At 41.5% G+C, this 20,422-nt stretch overlaps 1 long non-coding RNA gene across 1 annotated transcript; it reads left to right on the top strand.

The window, feature by feature from the left end:
* The first annotated feature begins 6,885 nt into the window (after positions 1–6,885).
* LOC149322762 (uncharacterized) lies at positions 6,886–15,422 on the top strand. Its single transcript, XR_016280011.1, has 4 exons — positions 6,886–6,959; positions 8,181–8,219; positions 8,811–8,840; positions 15,152–15,422. It is a non-coding gene; the product is annotated as an uncharacterized LOC149322762 (long non-coding RNA).
* The last annotated feature ends 5,000 nt before the right edge of the window (positions 15,423–20,422 follow it).

The following is a 20,422-nucleotide window of genomic DNA, read 5'->3' on the forward strand; positions in this document are numbered from 1 at the left end:
TGACATTTATCCTTTGCAAACTAGCAACTGTAGAGGTAGACAGATGTTTACAGGAATAGCCTTAAGGAAAATGATAGTCTGGAAATATTAATCCTTCCTTCAATGAAAAACAGCAAGCATCATCAGGACACTTTCCATTTCCAGTTTACTGGAAAATGCACCCCCAAACCAAATTATCTCTTCAGTTAAATGGTTACAGTAATTGTGCACTGAAATACCATGGACTCCATTATAGGCAATGTCTATTGAACCTGTAAGTGTGTTCCTGTAGATTTTAACTGATTTCTCTAAACAAACAACAGTGTTCACTAAATGGATATGCTTCAGGCTATAAATTATGCAAAATGTGAGATATTTGTATCTCAAAACTTTTATGAAGTCTTCAGCCTACATTTCTTAAACTCTGAAACCTTCACATTGTCCATCCATGCATTTCCTCCATTGCAAGTACTTTCATTTTTATTTTATTTTTAATCAGTGCTATCCAAACTACTATTTAAGTTGTGTCATTTTAAGGCTGCTAATACAATACAGAATTAATGCATTTGAACACTGCTTTATCTTTCATGGCTAAATCCTACAGAATCCTGGAATTTGTAGGTTGTTGTGACAACAGAGCTCTCTGACAGAGAAGGCTAAATATCTCACAGAATTACAGACCCCAACAATCCATAGCATTGAGCCATGGCAATTAAAGTGGTGTCATACTGCAATAAATCTGTTGTGTAGATGTGGTCCTTGTTAACTCACATTGTTTCTAAAAGCTACAACTTCATACTCACCCAAGAGGGCTGTTTATGCTTTGCACATAGCTTGGAAGTGAAGATAGCATTTTATATTCCATCCTCTGGTTGTCTGGGGCTGCTCCAAAAGCCCACAAAACTCAGGCTGGAGAAGGTTTGGAGAGGCTTTTTCTGCTAGAGGTAAAAAGTGTAAATTTCACTCTGATCAAGCTGAGAACAGTCTGTCTTCCCAGAGTTCTCATTTGAGATCTTAAGGGACTTTGGTGGTGCATATAAACAGGTTATATACGACATGGTTTAGATAACACAATCTCATCATTTCAGGCCTGAATACTGTAAAGGCACCAGATCTGATCTTGGAAGCTAAGTAGGGCTAGTCCTGGTTAGTACAGCACCCCTGCCCCAAACATAGCCTTGCCATCTGAGGATCTGAGCATCTTTAGATGGCAAGCCCCATTGATTTGAATGGCCGCACATGGTCCCAGCAGAGTGGCCATGCGTGTGCACCACCACTGAATACTACAGCACTTCAGATCCCATGGTTTTTGCCATACATGGGTGTGTGTGTGTCAGAAAGGAATCCCTGACAATAAGAAGGACCACTGTACTTGGGTGGCAAACTGCCAACAGATACCAGGTGCTGCGGAGCTTCTGTGAGTCACATCTGTGAATCACAAGGGGGCGGAGCTAGCAGACTAGCTTTATATAACACCTTCCAGAGCCTTCCAGAACAGTCCGGCCAGAGAGAGGAGAAGGAGAGGAGCAGCTGGGCAGCCATATTGAGACCGTGTGCTTGTTGCTGAAGGGGCGGAGCTTCTGTGAGTCACATCTGTGAGTCACAAGGGGGCGGAGCTAGCAGACTAGCTTTATATAACACCTTCCAGAGCCGCGGGCCGTTAATTTTCTTTAACTCAACAATTCTACTCAAGTGGCATTGGGTTAGAATCAGATATTGAAACAGAACCTTGCCTTTAAGTATAAGATAGCAGCCAGGACATTCCTTTAAAGTTGTATTCCCAGTAGATTGAACTCGCTTCCACAGACTGGTGAAAAAGGCCAAGTCATCAGGGGCCTTAACGTTGGTTTTAGCCAGAGAATTTTTTGAAGAGGAAGCCCACAGTCCTGTTATAGTCATTACTAAAGACTTTGCAGTATGGACGACGAGGGATCTGCTGCAGTCACCTGCAACTCTTGTGGGATGTTTCTCTTCTTGCCTACAGAAGTGGAGAACTTCACATGCACCAAGTGCAAGTTGGTAGCACTCTTGGAGGAGAAAGTGCAGCAGCTGGAGTCCAGAGTAGCTACACTTCAGCATATTAGGGAACAAGAGGATTTCCTGGACACAACAGAACTAACGATCTTGGATGAGTACCATGCAGAGAAAGATGCTAGGGTGGAGGAGGTCACTTGCCATACACAGGAGGCAGACAGCTGGAGGAATGTCACAAAGAGAAGTAGGCCAAGAAGGGATTGTTCTGGGAGCTTGCAGCTAGAGAATCGATTCGAAGCGCTTTCCCTTATCAAGGAGGATGAAGAAGAGCAGCATGGACAGACTTCAGGGACAGAGCAGGGGAGCCTGAGAGTCCCACCCGAGGGAACAGTCGCTGCTAAGCCTCGTAGGAGGCGTGTGGTCATAGTGGGGGACTCCTTGCTGAGCGGTACAGAAGCAGTGATTTGTAGGCCTGACAAGATGTCTCGAGAGGTGTGTTGTCTTCCAGGTGCAAAGATCCGTGATGTGACAGAGAGGCTGACAAGACTGGTCAAGCCTACTGACAAATACCCCTTCCTTTTGGTCCACGTGGGAACTAATGATACTGCAAGACACAGCCTTCAGGACATCAAAAGGGATTATGAGGCGCTTGGTAGGAAGCTGAAAGGAATGGATGTACAGGTTGTCATCTCGTCTCTTCTGCCAGTTGAAGGGCAAGGTCCAGGAAGGGAGAGGAAAATAGCGGATGTGAACAACTGGCTTCGCAGATGGTGCTGCCGAGAAGGATTTGGATTCTTCGATCATGGGCTGCGGTTCTATGAGGAGGGACTTCTTGCAACAGATGGGTTGCATCTCACGCAAGTTGGAAGAAATGTTTTTGCCAACAGTCTCAAGAACTTGATCAGGAGGGCTTTAAACTGAGTTCCGAGGGAAAGGGAGACAATATTAAGGAAGGTGAAAGGGATGACGAAAATAGTCAAACTGACATAAAGAAAACAAGAAAAAACATGCAAGGACCCAACAGTGGGAGGCAAAAAATCTTGCACAGGCAGCAAGTAAAAGGGACCCATGGTTTGCGATGTCTCTACACTAATGCACAGAGCATGGGAAATAAGCAAGATGAACTCGAACTCCTAGTACAACAAAGCAAATATGATATAATAGGCATCACCGAAACCTGGTGGGATGAGTCTCATCATTGGAAGGTGGAAATAGAGGGGTATAACCTTTTAAAGAGAAATAGGCCAAACAGGGAAGGAGGAGGAATAGCACTATATGTCAGAGATATTTGCACCAGTGAAGAGATCCAGGACATCAATCATGGAAGCCAGGTGGAGAGCATCTGGATAAAAATTAAAGGGCAGGGAAACAACAAGGATGTTATGGTGGGAGTCTACTACAGACCCCCAAGTCAGACTGAGGAATTGGATGATATCCTTCTAGAACAGATGACCACACAGTCAGAAAGGAGAGATGTAGTAGTGATGGGCGACTTCAACTATCCTGATATTTGCTGGAAGTCAAACTCAGCAAAATCCTCAAGGTCTAGCAAACTCCTCACTTGCCTGGAAGACAATTTCATTGTCCAAAAGATGGAAGAGGCAACAAGGGGGTCAGCTATTTTAGATCTGATCCTAACCAACAAGGATGACTTGGTTAATGGGGTGCAAGTGGTGGGATCATTAGGTGGAAGTGACCATGTTCTCCTGGAGTTTGTAATACAGTGGAAAGGAGAAACCAGGCAGAGTCAGACACGCATCCTAGACTTTAGGAGAGCGGATTTCAGTCAACTTAGAGAAGAATTGAGGGCGATTCCATGGTCAGAAATACTAAAAGATAAAGGAGTTCAGGACGGATGGGACTTTCTCAAAAGGGAGATACTGAAGGCACAATTTCAAACAGTTCCAGTGAAAAAGAAAAATGGGAGGTGTCTCAAGAAACCAGGATGGATGACTAAGGAACTTTCAACCGAGCTAAGTTTGAAACGGAACAGGTATAAGAAATGGAAAAAGGGGGAAATCACAAAAAAGGAATTCAAAGAAATAGCAGGCATGTGTAGGGGTAAAGTCAGAAAAGCTAAAGCGCAGAATGAACTCAGGCTTGCTAGAGAGGTTAAAGACAACAAAAAGGGCTTTTTTGGATATGTCCGCAGCAAAAGTAAGAAGAAAGAAATGGTAGGGCCACTGCATCAAGAGGATGGCAAAATGTTTACAGGGGACAGAGAAAAGGCAGAATTACTCAACACCTTCTTTGCCTCAGTCTTCTCAGAAAAGGAAAAGGGTGCTCATCCTGAGGATAATGGAGCAGAGGACAGAATACGGGAATTTCAGCACAGAATAAGTAAAGAGATAGTAGAGGAACACCTTGTTAATCTAAATGAATTTAAGTCTCCAGGACCAGATGAACTACATCCAAGAATATTAAAAGAACTGGCAAATGTAATATCGGAGCCATTGGCAATAATCTTTGAAAACTCCTGGAAAACAGGAGAGATCCCAGCAGACTGGCGGAGGGCAAACGTTGTCCCCATCTTCAAAAAGGGGAAAAAAGAGGATCCCAACAATTATCGTCCAGTTAGTCTGACATCAATCCCAGGAAAGATTCGAGAGCAGATAATTAAACAAAGAGTCTGTGAACATCTAGATGGCAATTCCATAATGACAAAAACTCAACATGGGTTTCAGAGAAACAAGTCACGCCAGACAAATCTAATCTCTTTCTTTGATAAAATTACCAGCTTGTTAGATGAAGGGAATGCTGTGGATATAGTATATCTTGATTTCAGTAAGGCCTTTGACAAGGTTTCCCATGACATTCTTGCAAACAAGCTTGTAAAATGTGGACTAGATAAGGTAACTGTTACATGGATTTGTAACTGGTTGACCGGCTGAACCCAAAGGGTGCTCAACAATGGCTCCTTTTCATCCTGGAGAGAAGTGACCAGTGGGGTCCCACAGGGCTCTGTCCTGGGCCCAGTGTTATTCAACATCTTTATCAATGACCTGGATGACAGAACTGGGAGCATACTTATCAAATTTGCAGATGACACCAAATTAGAAGGAATAGCTAATACCCCAGAGGACAGGATCAAGATTCAAAATGACCTGAATAGACTAGAAAGCTGGGCCAAAGGTAACAAAATGAAATTCAACATGGAGAAATGTAAGGTATTGCACTTAGGGTGGAAAAATAAAATGCACAGATATAGGATGGGTGACACCTGGCTGAATGAAACTACGTGTGAAAGTGATCTAGGAGTCCAAGTAGACCACAAGTTGAACATGAGTGAACAGTGTGATGCGGCAGCTAAAAAGGCCAATGTGATTTTAGGCTGCATCAATAAAAGTATAGTGTCTAGATCAAGAGAAGTAATAGTGCCACTGTGTTCTGCTTTGGTCAGGCCCCACCTAAAATACTGTGTCCAGTTCTGGGCGCCACAATTCAGAAAGGACATTGAGAAACTGGAGCGTGTCCAAAGGAGGGCGACAAAAATGGTGAAGGGTCTGGAAACCATGCCCTATGAGGAACGACTTAGGGAGCTGGGGATGTTTAGCCTGGAAAAAAGAAGGTTAAGAGGTGATATTATAGCCCTGTTTAAATATTTGAAGGGATGTCATATTGAGGAGGGAACAAGCTTGTTTTCTTCTGCTCCAGAGAACAGAACCCGGAACAATGGATGCAAGCTACAGGAAAAGAGATTCCACCTCAACATTAGGAGGAACTTCCTGACAGTAAGGGCTGTTTGACAGTGGAATGCACTCCCTCGGAGGGTGATAGAGTCTCCTTCCTTGGAGGTCTTTAAACAGAGGCTGGATGGCCATCAGGGATGCTTTGATTTGGATTTCCTGCATGGCAGGGGGTTGGACTGGATGGCCCTAGTGGTCTCTTCCAACTCTACGATTCTATGATTCTATGTAAGCTATATTTTCAAGGAAGGAACTGACAAAATCATCTCTAACTACTCTTTGCCCAAGCAAACCCTGTAAATGTGTGGGATTGCCACAGGTCAATTCCAACACCTTTATTCCTTGTATTTGCCACTGAGATGAATCCTAGCAAAAAAAAAAGAGAATAAATGATGCAGTGGGGGTGGGGCTGCAGACTCCTATAAGTAAATAATAATAATAATAATAATAATAATAATATTAAGTACAAGAGATGAAGCTGCTACTATTAATCATTTCCTGCTAGATGGACCAGGCATAATAGGTCCCAAACACATGGGCCAAATAAAGCTGCTTCTGGCTGCTTTGGGGGCATGGTATTTAGAAGATGCACACCACCAAAGCAGACAGAAGCCAAGCCAAGGCCACACTAGGGAGTGAAAAGTTGGCCCCAAAAGGGATTAGTTTAGAGTGACCCCTAGCTGGCATGGCTTACTACTGTGGTGGCAGCCAGCTTTGGGAGTGGGCCATGCGGGTGCTGTATTGCTGGTCAGATTATAGCCAGAGCAGCCAGAGGTCGCTCCTTCATAGCTGTCTGCTTCACCCCATAGGATCTGAAATTCGACAATATGTAGCAACTTGCATATTTCTCATCCCTTCAGTCAGCCATAGTAGGATGTATAATTACAGCGCTATAGAAATAAAGTTTAATAATAATAATAATAATAATAGGATTTAAGACATGGGAATGTCTGAAAGGAAATGCTGTCCAATCAGCTGATAATGGAAGACAACCCTTCCCTTCCCATTCACTTGACCTTTAAGCCCAGGAAGATTTGCCACTGAGTCTCAGAGCCATTTCCCACATTGTTTATCTTCTGAATGTCAGTTCTTTAAGCCTTAATTAATTTCCCTCTTAATCCCAGGAACCACAATGTGTCAGCCCTTCAAGCTAGGCCTCATTCCCTTTATAAGGGAGAAGAACAGGGCTTTGATTCATCAGGAAGTCTCTTGAACGGAGTTGCAGAGCTCACAGTTCTAGGAAGCTTCTGAATTCCAGGACAATGAAGATCTATTTCTTCCTTGTGCTGACAATCTTTGCCTGCATCTTGATGTCAGGAGGTAAGCTGCATCTTGAGCTCTCTCTCTCACACACCTTTTTCTTTGGGGACAAATTTTCTTTTATGAACAATGGGACTGAGCTGAGACCCTCATCTCTTCCTCTCCAAGATGGTGACAGGTCACATTTCACATCCAGGAAGCTGAGCACATGTTTTATGGACCAATAAGTTACACTTTCATTACTTATATGATGGATTTATGACTGAGAAGGAACTTTCTGGTCCTCCAGATAAAGGCTTCCAATCTCCATCAACTCTAGAAAATCTAGTCACAGCTCTGAATTGATGGGAGAGACAGTCTAACACTATCTGGAGGATCACAGATGAGGAGGCAGAGCAGGTAGAAATTGGTTGCCAATATCCCAGATTCAACTCCCAGCAAGTTTCAATTTCCAGTTTTACTGCAGATCAGCAACAATTTCCCCTTATTACCATCTGATCAGGAATAAAGGCAAGCATCCATTACTTTTCATTTACCAAATGTGAGGACAACCCCATTGTTCCAGCCACACTTAAGTCAAACTAAAGTTCTTAAACAGCCAATCAGGCTTTCACATGTTTGTATCCCTCTGCAGGCTTCATGGTAGACACATGGCTGCTGGGAGGGAAGCGGGGATCCTGTAAAATATTCAGAGTTTGCTATTAACCTTCCAGGAATGCCTGAATATGGCTAACAATGGCAAGAGCAATCAGCAAGTATTCCACAAGAGCATTTCAGTGACAATCTTTTCACTGAATTATTGGCAGTATCATGCTGTTAATTCTGCAAAAAGATGAAAGAAGACTAAGGGGTGAAACAGACAGATGGAAGGAGTGGCTTGAAACCACTCCTTCCGAAGATGAATTGGGGCCACAGTGAACACACGCCGAGGCCCCAATCCACCTTGTGGCTGGCTGAAAAAGAAGTGGAAAAGAGTCACTCCTCTTTTGGCCTGAGAAAAGCACCTTTCTTGGACCTGCCACAGGCCAAAGCCAGCTTCAAGATGCTGCAGTGATGTGCAACATATAAATGCAGCATCACCACAGCATTGTGAAGCTGCCCACATCTGGGTGGCTGCCCGACTTCCAGGTGGCTTCAGGACGGTGTGGGAGCATGCAGCACATAAATGCTGTGGTCCCAAACCACATGGATGGTGGCTTTAAAGGACCATCTGTTGCAGCCATAAGTGATCCAGTTTTTCTCTTACCTGGCTTTCTCTCAAATATGTGTCTTTTTATTCAGGTGTAGCATCTTCAGATGAAGCCTCTCATGCTAATGCTGGTAAGTATGTGAATGCAGGATCATATGGACTCAAATTATTTTTAAAAGCAGTACAAAGGAGAAAATTCTCTTGATAATGAATTCTGTTTAATATTCCATTTCTCCCCAGCCATTTTCCCCCAAAGAGCTCTGTGTGACATACTAGCTCCCATCCCTCACTTTCTATTTGTTGGATCATTCATGATCATCATAAAAAAATGGGGGAAAATGTATTGGGACATTTTTTTGTCCCAGTAGGTTACATTGGATGAAAGTAAAATTAAAAATACTTCCATAGCAAATAGCAGGAGGTTAGCTGGTACCATTTTAGCCCTGGTTTGTTTTTAGTTTGTAAAATATAAAGTTTTTAAGAGAATGGGCAGGAGTGTGGGGGAATGGTTTACAAATACGTAAGTGACAATGCCCACAAATGACTACAGGGTAAGTGTCTTTCTGTTTTATTTCTACAACACAATGTGGCCTGGAAGTGGGCTAAAGAACAGTACCTGATAAGGGAAGGTGCCATAGACTGTGCTTTGGCTGAGCTAGTATGAAGACCTCATCCACCTAACACATGTTTCTTTATTCCTTCACCTGCAATCCCCATGGCAGCTGCTGAGAGAAGCCTGAGAGATGCTCAAGGTAAGGCCTTCTAAAACAGCAGACACAAATGAAGCCTACTCATAGTTGGGATATTACAAACCTATGCCTCCCACATTAGCCAAGGTAGTCAGCCACACATCTCTGGAGATTAGCGCACTTTCTTTTAATGTGCCTTATCCCTGACAGGATAAAGGAGCATTTATTTTTACTGTATTTACCCATAGCTGTCCTTGAAAAGCTGCAGAATAAGCCTGGCTGACATCCAAGCTGCAGACAGGATGCATTTGCCCAGCTATAGGCAAGTGTGATTTAAAAATCAGTGTTAGTGATTAGAGAAACCCATGTTTTTCTTCTCGTTAACTGAGAGCTTGAGGAGAACTTTTTAAAAAAATATTCGTTCCACAAATCCTTCTTTCAAAGGGTGATTTCTTCTCTCCCTTTCAGCAACTAGCGAAATATTTTTCACAGATTTCTCAAAATGACAATAAAAGACAAGGCGAATAATTACGCTAATTACTTTGCATTTCAAACTCAATTACCATCTCAAAAGGAAGTTTGGCAGAGGTTTAAAGAACATTCCTATGCTTAAAAAAACCTGAAGGCACACACACAAAAGGCAAAAAAATCCCAGTGTCAACAAATAAACAGTCCCAACAAGAAATGCTAGAGTTGAGGGGACCCTCAAGGACTATCCAGTCCAACCCCCTTCTGCTATGAAGTAATACATAGGAATACATGGCATACTAGAGGACATGTATTATTATTATTATTATTATTATTAACCTTTATTTATAAAGCACTGCAAATTTACACAGTGCAGTACATACAATCTTTTTAATCGGACGGTTCCCTGCCCTCACGCTTACAATCTAACATGACACAACACAAAAGGAGAAGGGAGTAGTGGTGAGGAAGGGACCTCTCTAGTAGCATGTCCTAGAGGACATGTAGTCTGACCCCTGTTCAACATCAGGATGTCACTGGAAGATGGGACAAACTGAGGGTTTTCTTGGCATAAAGAGGAGTTTTGCCATGGGATGCCCCTCAAGCTGAGACAGTGTGACCCACCAGGGACGTAGCCAGGATTTTGGGAAGGGGGGGTCAAGACTAAGTGCCACCATTTTGAGAGGCTAAGAGCCCCCCCAAGACACAAAAAGAGGGTCGAGCGTTTACCCTTGACACCTCAATGGCACCACTTTAACTTCCGTTATGGCTTCGTGCTATGGAATCTTGGGATCTGTAGTTTTGAGGACCTGTTGAGTCATCTGTCAGGTTCCACAACAAACTACAAATCCCAGCATTTCACAACATGGAGCCAAGGGCAGTTAAAGTGGCCAGCTGGATTATTTTTTCAGTGCAGATGCAAACTGAGTCCTTCCTCTGAAGGTGTTTACATCAGATAAATTCATCTCGATCAAGCAAAGTGCAGCTGCTCGAGCAATGAGCGGCAGCCACTCTGTTCATGCTCAGAGGCACTCTGCTCATGCTTTGAGACACTGTATTCCAACTTCTGAGCTGAGTTAAGAACCCAGGCTGCATCCACACATTTCATTTCCACTTCCAAGAGGGATTTTTAATTTTAAGACACACACACACACACACACACACACACACACACACTTTTTAATTCCAAGACCTATCTATCTATCGTATCTATCTATCTATCTATCTATCTATCTATCTATCTATCTATCTATCTACCAACCATAATTTTTAATTCCAAGCCATTATACGTTCCTTTCTTTTTATAATAAACAAACCCCTTTAAGAGAATCCTATTTTGGGAGAAAGGCAGGGTATAAAATCAATCAATAAAAAATTATAGTGCAATAGTCCATCAGTGCATGGCTTGCATTATAAGACTTTATACCTTTATACATTTAAAAACAATTAAAATCACAGTAGGCTCAAAGTGCTATAGAATCATGGAATCATAGCGTTAGAAGAGACCCCTAGAAGGGCCATCCAGTCCAACCCCATTCTGCCATGCAGGAACTCCCAGTCAAAGCATCCTCAACAAATTATGTAATGGAGGAGTCCATCTACATTGTAGAAAGATATACTATAGCCTTATTAGACTGCAGTTCCCAGCAGTCTGTGGTGCTCCTCTTTTTTGTTGTTGCAAAAATCCAGAAATGACTGTTTTTGAAAACATGAGTCCATTCTCAGGAGAAATGTCCACAGTAGAGTCTGAGTCTCCTTTCTCTGGACTTCTGAAACCTAAATTATCAGCTCAGTGTGCAGAAGCACAACATTATTTTAAAAATATTGTGCATTAAATTACCTTCAGTCTATGTCTATGAGATGCATATGAGACATACATGGATCCCATCTCCCATTATATCCCATTAGACATACTGTATAAAAATATACCAAACTCTGAAAAACTCCAAAATACATCTAGTCCTCAGCATTTTGGGTAAGGGATATTATTATTATTATTATTATTATTATTGCATGACCTTAGCATCACCATGAGAGAGGTGCAGAGAGAGAGTTGGTCATGTCTTGCCTCTGAGGCTGAGAGAATGTGACCCTCACAAAAGAGAATGTGGGAGAATGAGGATCTGCTGAACTTTTCCCCTGCCATTCGCTTCTCCTTTTGTCTCTTGTCCCTTTAGATTGCAAGCCTGAGGGCAGGGAAATATCTTGTAATTTGTAAACTGGTCTGATAGCCTTATGGCTGAAGAGCTGGGCATAAATTATTATTATTATTATTATTATTATTATTATTATTATTGGCAAGGAGAGTGCAGAATTTCCAGGAATGAGAGAGTGTGACTTACCCAATGTCACCCTGTGGATTTACATGGCTGAGCTGGGATCCTCCCAGTTCACCATAGAAATTCACTGGCTGACCTTGGGCAAGTCACATCCTCTCAGCTTCAACTCCAACTCCTAGGTATTCCTTCATGGTAGGTTTTATTCATGGCAGAATTCTTGCCATCACACCCTACTCTGCTCCTAATTGAGGATTCCTGCTTGGCAGAAGAGCATTGCCACTTGGCACCCGACCCCTCCCCTTCTCATCTGTGAGGGTCACACTATCTCAGCTTCAGGGGCATCCCATGACAAAACTCCTCTTTATGCCAATAAAACCCTCGGTTTGTCCCATCTTCCAGTGTCATCCTGATGAGACAGTGTGACCCACTTGGCTGTTGATGTTTGTTGCCTTCTGGTGGGCACTCTCAGTGCTTTGGGAGGACCCTGGCAAAACAGGGCAAGAAGGGGGGGGGGTTGTGGGTTTTGTGTGTGTTTAGAGGGCTCTTGCAATGAGGACATGCCAGTGTCTTCCTCTGAGACCCAGAGAGTGTGACTTGCCCAAGGCCTCCCAGAGGGCTCCTATGGCCATCCAAGCCCTGAGCTCCCTTTCCCCATGACCTCTTGGAAACATGGCTGTTGTCGTGTGTTGTGACTTTTAGGACTCTCCTGGCATGCAAGGCTTGTTGGGGGGGGGCAGTGCCTCCCTTTGAGGCTGAGAGTCTGTGCCAGGGATATAAGAAAACAACAACAACAATATCTGGGTATTGTAGTTTTGTGAGACATTTAGCCTTCTTTGTCAGAGAGCTCTGGTGGCACAACATACTACAAATCCCAGGAGTTTCCATAGCATTAAAGTATTGTCGAACTGGATTATTTCTGCAGTGTGCAGCCTTATTAGACTGCAGTTCCCAGCAGTCTGTGGTGCTATCAGAGCAGCTTACAAATTGTTAGACATTTCCCAGCCCTCTCTCTCTGCACCTCTCCCATGGTGATGCTAAGAGGTCATGCAATAATAATAATAATAATTGGCACATTCTCTCAGCCTCAGAGGCAGGGCATGACAAACCTCTCTCTCCAGCGCTCTCAAGGTGATGCTAAGGCAAACCTACGTTTATTTTGCATTGTGTGTGTGTGTGTGTGTGCTTGAATTTCTTGGCCTTGGAGAACCCAAATCAATGTCTCCACTGCAAGGTAGTCTCCAGATCATAGTGATGTAACTGTATTTCATCAAAGTGATTAGTCATTTTTTTATCATCAAAATACCTGTCTTAATCCAAAAAACTGTGGCCAAGACCTTTCCTGCTAAGTTTTGAGATTTCAAGTTCTTCTCTTCTGTGAGAATTTGAATGTCAGAGCATGGCATAAAGGGCAGAAGCCTCACCTTTTGTTATCTTTTGTTTTTCAAAGCAAAGCTGTGATTAAGCAAAGTTGGAGCAAATCACCCTAACAAAGGAAATAGCCTCCAGGATGAATGGTAGCTTTTCTTACACAAAATATGCAAATAGTGGCCATGGAGAGTCAGATGAGGGATTCTTCTCTCCCCCTCATTTCGAAATGACTAACCATCAAGATTCTTACTCATTGATCGAGAACTGCTCAGAATTTCTCCTCTCTAAAATGTTATAGAAATTGTTGAATTAGGCATATTTCTCCTAATTTTTGAATTTTGGAGAATATTCTTTACATCCCTAATCAGTGTGCCTTTATCCTATTGGGGATAAGGTGTATTAAAAGAGAGTGAGCTAATTTCCTCTGTCTTCTTGGTCATTCTGCTTTGTGGAAGAATCTGCCCTGTGTGTTCCTTGTGAAGAAAAAATTGTTTCTAATGGCAACTTTAAAAATGTGTACGTTATGAAACCTTGAAGTTTGTGAACTTTAGACTGATGTAGCAGCCAGTTCCTATGTGCAAATTGCAGGATAATTTTTTTTAAAAAAAATCCTTCATATTGGTCTTGTTATACTAATGAAATGATTATTATTAAATTAGCTGATAGATTAAATCTACATAACAGTTTTCTTTGACTGGTTAAGCAGAAAATGGTGCCCAAAGCTACATGAGTCAGACTGTATAATGTCCAATTTCAGGCAATAATCCAGTCTGAGATTGCTTTAACTTCCCTGGCTCAATGCTAGGGAATTCTGGGAACTGTAGTTTTATGAGACATATAGCCTTTCATGCCAGAGAGCTCAGGTGCCACATAAACTACAGTTCCCTAGCACTGATCCAGGACAGTAAAAGTGGTCTCAAACTGGACTATTTCTGCAGTGTGTTTTGAACTGTGCTCATGCTCAAAATGGAAGACATTTTGAAAATCATCCTGGACAGAGGTTTAAAATGCAGGACTTGTATGAGGAAAGGAAGATGTCTGATAACATTGTCTAGTCTCCATTTTACAAGCTAAACATAATAGTGAGCCCTTGGTCTCTGCTGGGGCTTGGTTCCATGTTTGCCACCAGATACCAAAATCCATGGGTGCTCAAGTCCTATTATATACATTGTGCAGTAGAATGGTGTCTCTTATCCAAAATGGCCAAATCAAGGTTGGCTTTTTTGAATTTTTTTTAAAAAATATTTTCAAGGCATAGATAGCAATAGCCACAGGAAGTACATTCTATACCACAGTGATTCCCAACCTGTGGGTCGGGACCCCTTTGGGGGTCGAACAACCCTTTCATAGGGGTCACCTAAGACCACTGGAAAACACATATTTGCATGTAGCAATGAAAATAATTATATGGTTGGGGATCACCACAAGATAAGGAACAGTATTAAAGGGTCACAGCATTAGGAAGGTTGAGAACCACTGCTATACCACTTATCAGTGCACTTAAGCACTCCCTAAGCTGTTTAAATATGTAAGCTAATTGTCCCCAACAAGCTGGGTATTCATTTCAGCAACCTACAAAAGGATGCCAGGCTGAGTTAAACATGAGTCCCTGGATGGAATTGAACTTACAACCTTGTAGTTTATGAGTGAATGGCTTCAGTACAGGCATTTTACCACTGACTCACCAGGGCATCTGTGGATTCAGAATCTGTGGATATGGAGGACTGACTTGACTTAAAAAGAGAACAAGAGCAGGAGGAAGATGTGGAACCTTAACTGGTGATATTCAGATTAGAACTCTATATAGGCCAAACCCCCCTTTCAGAATTATCTATTTTTTATGTTTCTTGATTTGGTAAATTCCTTATAGTCTTTCAAGCCACTGCATAACCTGAAAGGCAACTAGCACAATTATGTAAGATGGGTCCTGCCTGCAAATCTCTGACAAAAATCTCTGTGGGGTCAAGGAGATGGGTATGAAAGAACAGCTAGAGGCCATTCCACCTGTGACAACTCACTGGTTGCCCATGCTCCATAACAACTGCATGGCCCAGTTTTAAAACAGGCTTCTGTGGCAGTCCTGAGTGGGCTGCTGGCAAGGAGCATTTTTTCCAAAATCTAAAAAGTTGGAAATGATACCATAAACATGATTGATGCTTTTAGATGTATTGATATGTGCCCCTTGAGGGAAATATACACTTGGGATGGAAGGAAGGTGTTGGTGCAGTCCTTTGAGTTCTGTTCTCTGTTCCATTACAGGTTATGAAGAAAAGTATATCTATCCTTCTGGTGGTGATCACCTTCCACAACTTTTGAGTGCCTTACTTGGCTCAATTGGCTAAGCAAATTTAAACGACTTAATTAAGTTTAGACTTACTTTGATTACTGTTGCTGCATGATAGGGGGTTGGACTCAGTGGCCCCTGTGGTCTTTTACAATTCTATGATTCTATGATTCTAAGTTTAAATCACTGAATAAGTTGAAAAGCATTTGATTCTGGGGAGTTTTCCATGTTGGCAGTCTGAGCAGAATGAAATAAAGTTGCCATTGCCAAGCCATCCTTAATAAAATGTGTCTGTGTCATTCTTGGTGTGCGATTTTCCTGACACTCAGAGGTTCAATTGAATTTATATAACCATGCTGCAGCACAGGCTAAGGGCTAATAAAATCATCATCATCTGTCACACTGTGAACAGATGTGAATGTGATTCCAGATACCAAGATACCAAGATGAAATCAGGAAGCAGGACTGGATTGCTCATGGTGAAGATATTTATATAAAGGTGATACAGATATACTATTTACAGTAAAAGGAACTGAACAAACAGACAGCGTTCCTCTCAGTACTCACAGTAGCTTACAGCAACTCCACAGAAACTCCACTACTCGTACCACTCAACAATAACCACTCTACGATAACCCACAAATAGTTTACATTAGACACAACTATGCATACCCCTAGGCTGATGTAACTCTCCAGTCCATACCACAATATATTATCTCATAGTGCTGAGTCATACATATCACAGGTGTAGTACACAATACACATCTTGGTGTCTGGCCACTTCTAGGACATGTCACAGCCTTGTCACACACACTATGACTGTGCAGTTCACTAGATCTTAATTTTACATTGCCAAAGGCTGACATCATCATCATCATCATCATCATCATCATCATCATCATCAGGATCATCATTTGAACTCCTAGTATTAAGGAGTTCTCAGAAAGCTTGAATTTAGCACTGTGGAACATCCATGTATCTCTTTCCTTGATGTTCTCCTCACCACCTCCTGAGTGCCATAATTGTAAACTGTGAAAGGGCTCCAAAAAGCTACCATAGTTTTCAGAAAAACCCTTTTGCAAAAGAGGCATAAACTGACCAACCCCCCCCCACCAAAACAAACAAACAAACAAACAAAAAACCACCACCAACAACAACAGCAACACATTCGATTTATAGTGATCTCCTGGTCAGTACATGGCAATCAGGGAAAGCTATTCATTGCTAGTAAATTCTGTTAGAACCATTAACAAGCACCTCATTACATCTTTTGTCTTTTTACCAAATCTCCAGAGATTGCTGGTAAAAAAATGTCTTGTGAACACCAGTCAGCAATCCCTTGTGATTTCAGCCATTGCAATACCTCTATGTATCCCAAGACTGGGATCTATAGGAAAGCCTGGGGCAAAAGAAAACATCACTTCCCAGTGATTTTATTCATGTGATTGAATGCAGACATAACAGGATGCCACTTGCAGTGCATATTGAAAACAAACTTTCCTGTCCTGCACACACGGTTCAGAAATCACATATCTGCAAACTTGGCCAGGAAGCTTCATGAACCAGAGCTTGGCAATTCGACTCAGTACACCACAGTGTTTCTGATTTAAGTGTGTTTGGAACTGAACAGCCATCCCATTCAAGTCCTGTGGGGGGAAAAAACCTAGAAACTTTCTGGCTCAACAGATTGAGACCTTAACACCACAAAGATTTCACCTAGGAGATAATATGTACCATCATCTCCTTTAAAAGAAATCAAAGGCCTGTTACAGACAGCCAAAATAAAGCTGCTTCGAGTCACAGTGGAGGTATGGTGTTTCAATGATGCATGCGTCCTAAGAGTCCAGAAGCCACACCAACGCCACGCTCCAGTCCTTAGGGCTGGAGCATGGCTTTGGTGCGACTTCTGGACTCTTAGGACGCATGCATCATTGAAACACCATACCTCCACTGTGACTCGAAGCAGCTTTATTTTGGCTGTCTGTAACAGGCCATTATGTTTATTATGATCCACAGATCCAATAAAAAATTAAGCATAAAATAAAAAGAGACAGAAACAAAATAGAGATAAAACTATACAGTAAAACTAAACAGTTACTATCAATTTTTATATAGATCAGAGAGACCTCTGAACCTCACCGCCTCTGTAAGAAATTTAGTAACAGCCGACATTACTTTTGTGGACTTATCCTCCAACAGAAACCTAATATGGTTTGAACATCCAACAGATTTTCTCAGTAGTGGAGTGATTAAATTCTGACGCATACCATTATAATAACCGCAGGACAAAAGAATCTGAAATCTGAAATACTTTAAACACTCCACTTAGCAATATTTTTAACTACCACATTGGATACTGATAGAAAGTGCATGCATGCAGCTAATATGATTAAGCAGCATTGACACCAATGGCTACAGGAAATAAACTAAACTCTTATTGCTTGAGTACATGCTTTAATAGTTCCAGTATCTTCTGTTTTTGGGTAAGATCATAACTTCCATCTTCATTTCTTTCAATATGTATTCCAAGATAATGATAAGTGATGCCTCCTAGTTGCTTTACTTCTACTTCTTTTTCTAGATGACCCACAACTTCATCATTGGATTGTTAGCATATCTTGCATACCCTATGATATTTTGGGGTACAAATATTTTATTATATTTTGTTATAATACAAGTTCCATAGAGGCCAAAAAGCATGAACCTTGAAAGGGCATGATGACCTTTAAATAATGATGATAATAATAATACTTCATCCAGTCTCAAACTCCCTGGGGTTGTCATGATTTTATCACTGCTTGATTAAATCAATGTCACCACCATTAACCAAAAAAAATCCTATTGTAACCCTGAAGTTAAAACCATTAACCAGCTGGGAATCCCATTGTATCTGGGGTTCCTGGAAAATCAACTCCAACCGCCTCAAGACAAAGTTTGGCCCATAAATATGATGACTGTGGGTACTCCCACTTTGGTTCAGTTTGGAATCAGGCAGAAACTCTGTCCAATTCAGACTTGCAACCTCTGCAGTTGGTAAAGGTGTGTGTGTGTGTGTGTGTGTGTGTGTGTGTGTGTGTGTGTGTATGTGTGTGTTGTACTTTCAAGTCATTTCTGACTTTCTGACTTATGGTTGTGACCCTTTTAGGTTTGGAGAGGCCTTCTCTGTTAGATGTGAGGAGCATAAATTTCAATCTGATCAAGGCTCCTCTAGTATTTGGGTTTCACCTGTCTTTCACCCACTATGAGCCTTTCTACTGGATATTTATATCTCTTGCCATAACTTTGGCATTGTGGTGTGCGGCCAGATTTGGTTTGAGACATATGAAGCCTGTGTTGTCAGTGTCCTCATTTGGAACCTTAAGGGATCTTGATGGTGCAGGTAAAAAGGGCAGATACTACATGGTTTGGATAATGCAAGAGGCCACAACTTTATCATTTATGGATATAATCTAAAATGAAACTACCTAAACCTTTTAGCATGGGTGGAAATCATGAAAGATTGTGACCAGATCTTCCCACCTGTTGTGAAGCACATTACAATATGAACACTTCTGAGCACTGCAACTGAAATATATGTGAAATATCTAGAAATAATTATGGTATGTCTTTTCTACATGGAGAAACAGAAAAGGACATCTACTTAGATGGACCAACCTCCAGGCTTTAAAGATAAATACAACGAACTTCTTATTTATGTTGATGAATTTACTGTATGCTGTGAAGAAGGTGGAGCCACTGATGAAGTCATACATCATCTAAGCATAGATAGAAAGCAACTAGGAGACATCATATATTATTTCAGAATACACATGAAATGATGCTGGAAAAGATATTGAAACTACTAAAACATCTGCTAAACCAATAAAAGCTTATATGCAGGGATAGCTGTGCTTATTTAAAGGTTAGTTTATTTCCTATAACCATTGGTGTCAATGCTTCTCAATTACACCAGTTTTACACACACACCTTCTATCAGTATCCAAGGTGGCAGTTTAAATATTGATAAGTGGAGTGTTTAAAGTAGATGATGGTGGTATGTGTTATTTTCTAGGTCAAATCTTTGGGGTGTTAAAGTCTTCAGTCTTCAGTTCAGTTCAGCGCTAAGTCAGAAAATTTCCAGTTATTTCCACAGGACTTCTCCCCCCCCCCCCCCAATTTTATTAAATATTTAAAAGACATATAAATTTCCCAAAATAACTATTCAAAATTCACAACAAAATACCCTACCAAAACAGGTATATTTCCAAAGTATTTTTTCTCATATTTTTATACTTCCTTGGTTGCTGAATTCCTCCAATATTTATTTAATATCATTTACTGGACTCTTATCAATCTTTTCTTATATATAATTTCTTAATCCTATCCCTACTACTTTTATTTTATTTCCATAGGACTTCAATGAGATGACAGTTCAGTTCCAAACACACTTAAATCAGAAATGCTGTGGTGTAATGAGCTGAAATGTCTACAACTGGTTCATCAAGCCTCCTGAACGGAATTGCTGATGTGTGATTCCTGAAATATGTATGCAGGATTGTAGTTGTTTTCCATACGGACTGCAGATGACATCTTCTTAAGTCTGCATTGTGTCACATGAATAAAATCACTGGGAAGTGATATTTTATTTTGCTCATAACTTTCCTATAGATTCTTTTCTCGAGATACATTCACGTATTGCAATGGCTGGAATCAGACGGATAGAATCCAAGATGGTTGACTGGTGTTTACAAGACATCCTTTACCAGCAATCTCTGTTGATTTGGTAAGCAGCCAAAAGGTATAATGAGGGGCTTGTAGAAGAAATTAAAGGAATCTCCCAAAGGAAATTATGTCCAATCAGTTCATGACGGCAAAGGATCTCACCCATCTCAAGTTCGATTCACTTGACCTTTAGGCCCAAGAATAACTGCCACTGAGTATCACATTCACCTCTCCCATTATTTACCTTCTGAATGTTAATTCTTCATAACATAATTAATATTCCTCTTAATCCCAGGGACCACAATGTGCCACCCTTTCCATCTACACTTCATCACCTTTATAAGGAAAAAGAACAGGGCTTTGGTTCAACAAAAAGTTTCTTGCAGAGAGTTCCAGAACGTAGAGTTCTAGGAAGCTTCTGAATTCAAGGACAATGAAGATCCGTTTCCCTCTTGCACTCGAAGTCATTGTGTGCATCTTTTTGTCAGAAGGTAAGTTGCATTTTGTGCTCTCTGTCACTCTTGTTCTTTTTCTTGGGGGGGGGG

The sequence above is a fragment of the Sceloporus occidentalis genome, unplaced genomic scaffold (genome assembly GCF_023333645.1).
Source record: "Sceloporus occidentalis isolate IW3139 unplaced genomic scaffold, rSceOcc1.0.p SCAF_1, whole genome shotgun sequence".
In the NCBI taxonomy this organism is placed as follows: Eukaryota; Metazoa; Chordata; class Lepidosauria; order Squamata; family Phrynosomatidae; genus Sceloporus; species Sceloporus occidentalis.